The following is a 10263-nucleotide window of genomic DNA, read 5'->3' as shown; positions in this document are numbered from 1 at the left end:
CCAAAACCTGTAAATGGAGCCTCAAATTCAGATCCATTGCTGTAGTAGCCTGATCTTCCCTACATAGAGCCTTGATGAAGCGCACTGTCGTACAGGTGGTGTTTTTCTAGCTGCTTCCTAAAATTCTTTACACCCCAGAGAAGTCAAAGACCTGTCCTATTGTAGTTTACAGTGTCAGAGGCTTCTTTTGTCATAGAATTTTCGGTGGGGGGGGGTGGCTGAGCAGGAGAGCTTTATTTGCCACATTGAATGCTAACCACCATCCCCCGCCCCCCCCGTCCCCCACCACCCACTCCCCAGTAATCTTTGGCTAGCAAAAATTGGAGTAGAAGTAATTCTCGACTCATAGTAACATTGCACTCTTAAGCCAGGAACTTGAATAATGGAAATGAATTAGGTGATTCAATTATACTATTCAGTTAAACGTCAGTAATTATAGTCATCTTTGTCCTTTGTAATCTTCTTAACCTTGTGGTATTTCCTAACTCTGACATTCTTGGTGTGATTCTATCTATCAGCTGGGATGATGACTAATTCCTCTGAGCTATTTTCTGTCTGCTTGTTCTTATTTGTAATGGGGAACTATCTCTTTGTAAATCTGTACCAAAAAGACCAATTATTATTATCACTTTTATAAATGTAGCTTAACGCAGTACCTGGGACATAGCACCCAATACACGGTGGTTATGATAATGAAAAAAATCAAGGTTTGCTCAGGAACCTGCTGAGTGGGTGATTTTTGAAGCCCGACAGTCACAGAACTTGGGAAATCTGGTAAGTTTTTCCAAAGTGGCTACATGAGAAATCCAAGGAAAAGCAGTCAAACCAATGCTTTGCCAGACCATCTTTTTGTTGGTCCCTTTCATGTTTTCAACTCTTCGGTGAAAAAGACAGATGAGGACTTCCCCAAATTCACAGGCACTTGATACATAACCACATGTTGCAATAACAATGTGAACATTCTTGCTCGATTGGAAGAGCTTTGACAGTCTTCCACTCATCATCCCATGTTGATAAAACACATCCTGAAGGACCATTCCAGGATGGCTCTGCTCACTTTAGCTCCTCTCAACTTCAGTTCAGAGAACATTCCCCAGAGATCTGCTCCACCCTCTTGGTCCTGAGCCATCAGGACCAAACATGACAGAAAGTCAAACATCTGATTCCTATGCGCAGGAGTGGAGTCAGTCTTGAGTGCCTAATAAGCTGTAACCTTCCAACTCCCACTGTGTGTGTCCAGTTTCTGAGTGAGACTCCATTTCCTGCATCCTGTCACTACCTGGAGTTTCCTGTAGCTGTACCTCTTTCACCAGAGTAGACAATGATCGGCACAGTTGCATTTTAAGTGCAGGTCAGTGGGATCAATCCCCCAAGGGTACGAAAAATAAAGGGTGCCTTTTCCAAGTTCTAAACAACTGATTTTTTAATAATTTATGTCAGATGAGCATATGTTTATTATTGTCCTTTAATACACATTATGGTTTGACACAGTTGTGTAATACACATTTTAATATTATTGTCTTGAAAAAAAATTTTTTTTAATGTTTATTTATCTTTGAGAGAGAGGGTTAGGGGCAGAGAGAGAGGGAGACACAGAATCCGAAGCAGGCTCCAGGCTCCGAGCTCTCAGCACAGAGCCCCACGTGGGGCTTGAACCCACGAGCCATGAGATCATGACCTGAGCTGAAGTCAGATGCTCAACCGACTGAGCCACCCAGGCGCCCCTGATATTATTGTCTTTTAATTACACATTTCACAAAAACATGGACTTTAGTTCTGAGGACACCCCTCATTATACAGTTGGACCTCAACCCAGGTGGAAACAGATGTTTGTTTCCTAAATTCACAGCAATTCAAAATCATTTGAGCTGGGTGTAGGGCATAAGTTAGAGGGTCCAACCCCTGTGATAACAGCCATTGCTGCATTTATTTTTTTTTTCAGATGTCGCTGCATTTAAACAGTAGATTCAAAATAAAAAATGATGGCATAATGATTGCAAACGTGAAGGAACAAGATCACGTGGAGCTTCTGTGTTTATAATTAAAAAAAAAATTTTTTTTTAACGTTTATTTATTTTTGAGACAGAGAGAGACAGAGCATGAACGGGGGACGGTCAGAGAGAGAGGGAGACACAGAATCTGAAACAGGATCCAGGCTCGGAGCAGTCAGCACAGAGCCCAACGTGGGGCTCGAACTCACATACCGCGAGATCGTGACCTGAGCCGAAGTTGGACGCTTAAGCAACTGAGCCACCCAGGTGCCCCAGTGTTTATAATTTTAAACAGCGAAGCCCAGTGTGAACTGTGAGATTCATTACTGTAATAGACTGTAATAGACCAATATGTACTTATGAGTTACTCTGTTTCCAGAAAATATGCTAATGTAAATTAGAAAGTATTAATATTCATGTTTCCCTTTTATATACTTTAGCGTATTTTATTATGATGACTTTTTACAGGCACAATTATACACAGGAAGTTCAATAAAAGAACACTTTCACGTTGAAAAAAAAAATTAAAAAAAAAAAAACTACTTGGGGCGCCTGGGTGGCGCAGTCGGTTAAGTGTCCGACTTCAGCCAGGTCACGATCTTGCGGTCCATGAGTTCGAGCCCCGCGTCGGGCTCTGGGCTGATGGCTCAGAGCCTGGAGCCTGTTTCCGATTCTGTGTCTCCCTCTCTCTCTGCCCCTCCCCCGTTCATGCTCTGTCTCTCTGTCCCAAAAATAAATAAACGTTGAAAAAAAAAAATTAAAAAAAAAGAACACTTTCACTACCTTTATTCCTTTTCTGGCCATTGTTATTTTTAGGTTTATTTCGTGATTACTACTAAAAAGAGCTTTTTAGGGGTGCCTGGGTCGGTTAAGCGCTCAACTCTTGATTTTGGCTCGGGTCATCATCTCGAGTTTCATGAGTTTGAGCCCCACATCGAACTCTGCCATGACAACATGGAACTTGCTTTGGATTCAGGGTCTCCTTCTCTCTCTGCCCCTCCCCTGCTCGGGCTCTCTCTCAAAAATAAATAAACATTAAAAAAAGAAAAATTAATAAAAATAATTGTTTGGTGTTGAGGGGAGCAAGGGTGTCAAAAATGATCTCCTCGCTGTGTCAGATACTCTACCTACAGCACGGAGTCTGAGTTCACTGTGCTTCTTGGACACTATGATTTGAATTATAGGCCATCCTTTCCACCCAGAGGACCCCTCCTGTCATCTATCTTACTTGGTCTTTCTATTCCTAGTTTGTGTCTCTGCTGAGATACCAGCACGCCTTGCATCAGACCCACCAGGGTTTTGACACCTGAAACGTCAGATGACCCCATCTCCCTTGTAGCAAACGTCCAGGTGAAAAGAAAATTCCAGTTAATCATCCAGATCTTTTGTTTCCTTGAAGGCAGGCGTCTGGTTGATTGAACACTTTTATCAGTGGAACGACATGGTCACCGTCAGCACGGGACACTTTCATCTTTCAGATCTATCCGGGGCAGCAGTCAGGCAGGTGTCATGGTCATTGGTGGATGTGGCTAGGCATTGTTGGCAAAAATGAGTCTCTGCGCTGAATGGGCCTCTCGTCTGCCATGACCACAGCATCCTATTTCCATTTTGTTTTGCCACCCTGTGTGGTTTCAAGGGTGACTTGATTATAACTGGCGCCCCATGCGGCCCAGTCTTGGGGTGGTTTAAAGAAATAGTTGTTTCACAGAAAGATAAACCTAACAACGCGTTCCTTTTGAACGGATGCCTGGAGAAACTACAAAAGGACAGAAGAAAACACACGCTGTATGGAGGCCAAGTGCTCTTCAAAGTCTAATGCTCTCATTTCAGTCACCTGGGTGCTTTGCAGACAGGGGCGGTTCCTTCCTTTCTCTCTCTCTCTCTCTCTCTCTCTCTCTCTGTCTCTCCTCACTCTTACTCCTAACCAAAAAGAAACAAAACAAAACAAAACAAAGCCCTTATCACCAGGAAGCAAAAACTCTTGCCCACCCAGCTGGTCCAGCCCTTTTCTTCTCCGTTTGTTTCCTGGCTTTTCCATGACCTCTCTCCCGTCCTCTATCCATGTCCCTCTTTCTGCATCACAAATGCACAGAGCTGGATGAGCAAAGACCACTTCCTCTTAAGCCTAGAGGGAAGGAGGAAATGCTGTGAACATACACATAAATGGCTTTGTCTCATAAGGCTTCCTAGGTGCGCTGCTATCAGAACGACACCTAAGGGCCTATTATATTTGATATAGTGCTATGCAAACAATATAGTTACCTTCTGCCCCGTGGCACTTGTCTCATACCCGAGGGGAGAGCTCCAGTTTGGGTATCTTGCACTACTGATCAGAAACCATCAAAAGACCCGGGGAAGTATAAGGTTTGAGACGGATGGTAGACTGAGATGCCTTAACAAGTCATTTGATTCAAGCCTAGCTCATCCTCAAGTCATTCCCACTTAATGATTGCTCAGAGGCCTGTGCATGGTTGTTTGTTGGTCTCAATCTAGTCATTGGTGGCCAGCTGTCCATGACCAACGGCCCCATTGTTTGACCGGGAAGTGCTGTCGGTTGAGCTGTGTCAGATCTCCTTTTGTATTCCTCTCCTGAATATGAGCTCAGGTATTACGGGGTGTTGGGGTCGGGGCAGGGGAGAAGTTCGGGAGAGGAAAGGACATTTCGAAAGGTGAAATTACTGTTGGCTATCGCTTGTTTTTTGCCCCAGGGGACCAGAAAAACAAGCTCAACCAGTGTCAAACTCCAACAAGTGTGTGAAGCTGCATGTTAATGGCTCAGGCTGAGTGTAATAAATTGCCTCCACTGGGGCCTTGCCAGGTTGTTGTCGATTCTGAGGGAAAGTGGCATTTTCATAGGCTCCTGGTTATTCTGAGCTGGAGAACTTTTCAAACATGCTAAGGAAATATACAACCGCACTTTCCGCAAGGCTAACCTTTCCAGAAGGGTGTCCAGTGTCATGTCTGGAGACGTTTAATCTTAGCTGCTGTGATGGCTTTTTGATCAGTGAACTTTTTCTGCTTCCTTTTCTCCAATTTCATGACCCAGTTTACTAGTTCACTTCCTATTGTACATCCACGCTGTCAAATGCAGTTTCAGATGACTGGCATTTTGTCTTGATCAAAGCTAAGGAGAATTTTATGTTTGCTGTTTTCCTGGTTGCAAGTCAACGGGGTAATTTCTTAGGAGATAATAGAGAAGTGGCCAGAAATACAAGTCTTTCCTTACTTGGAGATCAGGAACCGAACTCTGTGGACCTCAGGAGGTCCCAATGTGGAAATTATTAAAGGAATATGAATTTGAACATAAAACCCAAGACAAACCAACACAACTTATTCCGGAGGTAGCATAGCCTTTCTGAAAGCAGAGCATCACCTCCTAACTTACTTCAGCACAAATCAAATAAAACGTAGAGTACATTTTCCCATCATTTCCCTACTTTAATTTTTTCCACAGTTAGCGACCGGCAAGTGCCTTTCTGATCCCTGAGTTGGAGGGACCCCGGGGGCTGCAGTCACGCTGCCCTCCTTCTCTCAAGAAAATCTCCCAGGTCAATAACCTTTTATTTCTGACCTTTTAACCAGCGCTAGTGGGCCATGAAAACCTAAATGCCATTTCTTTCAGGTTCCTGGGAAGCTTCAGGTCTCTTGAATCCAATTCTCTAGGGGAGTTTACCCCGTCTGCTCAGGTCATTGATCCTGGAATAACAGCCTCAAGTCATTTGTGCCAATCCTTCCTCGAGGGGAGGGCAGCGCCTGCTCGACAGGGGGAGGATGATGTCATTAGACAGCTGTAGTCCTCCCCAAAGCCAGGAAGCTGTCATTTCTAAGGTCAGGGAGACTCGGATAAGCATTAGGAACAGGGATGTGGACTGTTCTCATGGCGGAGAAGTTTGAAAGACTAATCGACATGGAGCGTTGCTGCTTACTCCGACGCTTGCTGAAGAACCCATGGGCAAAATGGGTCTTGAAATAAAGCAGGCGGTACCCATGTTCACATGTGCTTCTGATGCCCACGTGTTCGGACCTTGAAAGTATTTGGATGGAAACCTCAGGGGCTACGACGGTTGTTTGAGATTGTATGACATATTTGCAACATCTGGAAGCTTCAGCACAGGTCTGGCCTGTAAAGCAACAATATGGCCCAGAGCGGGGGGGACTGGGCCACTGAAGGCCTATCGTAAGTGGGAGGTCATTTCTAGCAGACTTGACTAAAACGACCGGGCATGTCATTTCTAGAGAGTTCGTATCCTTTTGCCATCAGGAAGTTGATATTCCACGTTAGCAATTTCCAAGACCTTGATTGGGAGTCAACATTCCTGAATTCTAGCCCAGGCCCCGTCGGTAGATCAGATCAGCTGTCTGATCTTGCACTCTGAAATTTCTGTCACAATTTCTGTACCTGTGCAATGGGAACACTATCACCTGCTGGCATCTGCGTGTCTATTCCATAGGGTTGTTGTACCAACAACAATAGATGTGAAATGCCTTGGAAATAACAAAAGCAATTGTGCCTGTCATGGCCTTAGAATTTATTCAAATTTTTCTTGACGACATCCTGGGGAAATGAGTCTCAAAGGAAGGCCACTCACCATAGAACTGGTGCCTCTTCACCAGTTTGCTTTTTTTTTTGGAGGAGACGTGGCAGGGTTTAAGCTTGTGTCTTTCAAACTTAAGTATGCACTTGATACAGAACGTCTCTTTAACATTTTATTTACTGAGAACCGTTACCTTTAAAATGTAGGAGAGTGTGCAGCTGAATGACCGAAAAATAAGCAAATCAGTGTAAACGTTATAATCTAACAGCAGTTGGCTCTGTGTTTACGGCTTCGATCACCCTTTATTGTATTCCACGACAGGATATGGAATGAACGGTTGAGATTTTATGAAAACCTGAGGTGAATTGTTCATCTTCCCTACTGCATCCTGGCTGTCCTGCTGTGCGAGATGTGACTTATGCTCCTCGCTTCCATTTTATAAACATAACAGCACTGGAAAATTATTCAGCAAGGACACTGTGAGTGGCAGAGCGGTGATTTGACTTGAATCACTGCTGGGCTTGGCAAATGAATCCTGGCCTGCGTGGTAGGTAGATTCAAATTTAGTCAATGATTTGTGGCTCTCAACAGGTGATGGGTTATCTTTAATTTGACCAGATGGTTAAACCTGATTTCATAACAGAACGGGATCCTTGGATTCCCTTAACTCTTTGCCTCAGGCTTCCCTCCTATGCCAAACAAAATGGTCCCTTTGTTGTTGAAAGGGCTGGTAAATGATGTAAATGACATTGCGGCCATATATATATATATATATATATATATATATATTCCAATTGAGGTTATATATTTCATTAAATTTCCCAATAACCCCTTAAAATAAATTCATATTTATATATACCAATGATGCACGAATACACTCTAGTTGTAAATACACTCTTGCAAAACCCCCAAATAATACAGGAAAATCAAACCCTCCGGCCAATTTGTGCCATTGCCCTCTCTCCAATGAACCAGACTGCTTTTCCCCTTTTTCTCTACACAGTTACATTTATATGTTCCCATAGAAAAATCATTTTGTTTTCATTTGGTATATGTGTGTACATACACAAATGGGGTTACATTTGTTCAGTAACTTGCTCCCCCCCCTTTAATATGTTCTAGACATCATCCCAAGTCACTACATGAAAATCTATATTGTTCTTTTAAACTACTGGATAGTATTCTAAAATATGGGTGTATAACTGTTTATTGTAGTTAGACTACTTGAGATTTTTCAAACATTAGAAACAATACTACATCTTGCCGTTTGCGACGACACGGATGGAGCTAGAAGGTATTATGCTAAGCGAAATAAGTCAGAGAAGACAAACACCATACGATTTCACTCATGTGGAATTTAAGAAACAAAACAAATAAACGTAGGGGGAAGATAAAAAAAAGGGAGGCAAACCAAGAAACAGACTCTTAACTACAGAAAACAAACTGATGGTTAGTGGAGGGAAGGTGGGTAGGGGAATGGGTTACAGAGATGATGGGGATTAAGGAGGGCACTTTTGAGAAGGACCTGGTGTGGTATTGGAAGTGTTGAATCACTAAATTCTACGCCTGAAACTAAGAGTACATCGTACGCTAGCTAACGCGCATTTAAATAAAAACTTGGGAAAAAACCCACAATGCTACAGTGAGTATTCTAATACCTGCCAAATTTAGAAGTGGAATTTTTGGACAGAAGGATATGAAGGATATAAAGAGACCAAGGGAAAGGTAGTAGTAAGTTACATGTTTGCTGGGCTGGTGACTGTCTATTTATTTTGTTTCTGATGCCAGAGATTATGGCTTTCGTTTCTGTTTTCATAATCCTCTCCTTCTGCACCCCCTTTGGGGCTATACTTGTGTTCATCTGCCCCTGAAGGAGAGGTCACTACTCAAAGTCAATTCCAGGAGCATATGGGTTACAGGAGCTTGGACACCCTTAACAGTAAAGACACCCAACAACAGAGCTACCAAACGAACAGCTTGGAGAGGGCTTTGCTCTCTCTGTTCTGAGTTGGCAGAGGTGGCTGGGGCCAAGGCAGGGGTGGGACCAGGTCAGGGGTTATTCCTCCCAGGAGCCAATGAGGCCTAAGTGATGGCAGGCAGGGCTGTACTTCCCGGCTCCTGGGAGGCATGGAGACTCTACTCAGAGCACAGGTCCTTGTTTTGTTTTGTTTTTGTTTTTTTCTTTTTAAATTAAGTTATAATCGACATGTAACATTATATTAGTTTCAGGTGTGCACCATAAGGATTCGATGTTTGTACATATTGTGAAATGATCACGGTAAGTGTAGTTTAGTCCACATCCAACACCACACATAGTTACAAACTTCCTTTATTCTCTCCACGGGAACTTTTAAGATCTACTGTCGTAGCAACTTGCAAAATTGCAATAGAGATTTATTAACTAGGGCCACCATGCTGTGATTACATCCCTAAGGCTTGTTTATTTTTTTTAAAAAAAAATTTTTTTTTCAACGTTTATTTATTTTTGGGACAGAGAGAGACACAGCATGAACGGGCGAGGGGCAGAGAGAGAGGGAGACACAGAATCGGAAACAGGCTCCAGGCTCTGAGCCATCAGCCCAGAGCCCGACGCGGGGCTCGAACTCACAGACCGCAAGATCGTGACCTGGCTGAAGTCGGACGCTTAACCGACTGCGCCACCCAGGCGCCCCAAGGCTTGTTTATTTTAATAACTGGAAGCTTGCACCTTTTGACCCTCTTCACCCTTTTGTCCTCTCCCCATCCCCAGATCGGCGACTACTGATCCGTTCTCTACATCCATGAGTGCAGTTTATGGTTTGTTTGTTTGTTTGTTTGTTTTTTAAGATCCCACATGTAAGTGAGAGAGGACCTTTTCAATGGCCTGTGTGCCAGTGGGAATGACACCCAAGTCTCCTGAGCAACAGCCAAGCGGTGGGCAACACGGTCACAGGCATCCTCTCTAGAAGAAAGGAATCCTATGCTAAGGAATGTCCCTCCTCCTCCCCTTTCCAATTGACTTCTGAACTTATTTTTACTTCTGATAAGAACATTTTGGATAATATCGTAGGTCAGGGCATTTTTGTTTTTTTGGTTTTAGAGAGAAAGAGAGCGTGGGTGAGTGGCAGAAAGGGGCACAGGAAGAGGGAGAGAGACAGTGACAGAGACAGAGAAAGAGGGAGAATTCTTAACAGGCTGCAGACTCAGCACAGAGCCTGACGCAGGGCTCCATCCCACAACCCTGGGATCATGACCTGAGCCGAAATCAAGAGTTGGGTTCTCAACTGACTGAGCCACTCAGGCTCAGCCCCATCCATCTTTTTAAATAGAGGGATCATTACATAACAGAGAGAAATCTGGATTTACACTCAGAGTGTCAACTGGTTTTTGTTTGTTTGTTTGTTTGTTTTAAATTCAAGTTAGTTAACATACAGTGTAGTATTCATTTCAGGAGTGGAATTCAGTGATTCATCACTTACATGCAACAGCCAGTGCTCATCCCAGCAAGTGCCCTCCTTAACGCTCATGAACTCTTAACGATGATCATAATTATACTCCTGTACACTCTTGCCTCACTTGGTCTTCTGAGAGAGAATTTTTTTTGCCCGCATAGAATATCTGCCCCAAATCCCCGACTCTTTCTTTAGCATGATGATCTGGGGTGTATTAACCCTAGGAAAACCTGAAGGTCTCCATGCTATAAACTCAAGGGAAGGAGAGACTAATTCTGGTCCAAGTATCAGGTGAATTCCTTTGGA

This window comes from Lynx rufus, unplaced genomic scaffold (genome assembly GCF_022079265.1).
Source record: "Lynx rufus isolate CCGP_SWC_20201006 ecotype Redwood Valley unplaced genomic scaffold, mLynRuf1.p SCAF_1, whole genome shotgun sequence".
Taxonomy (NCBI): domain Eukaryota; kingdom Metazoa; phylum Chordata; class Mammalia; order Carnivora; family Felidae; genus Lynx; species Lynx rufus.
This window is presented reverse-complemented; position numbering follows the sequence as displayed.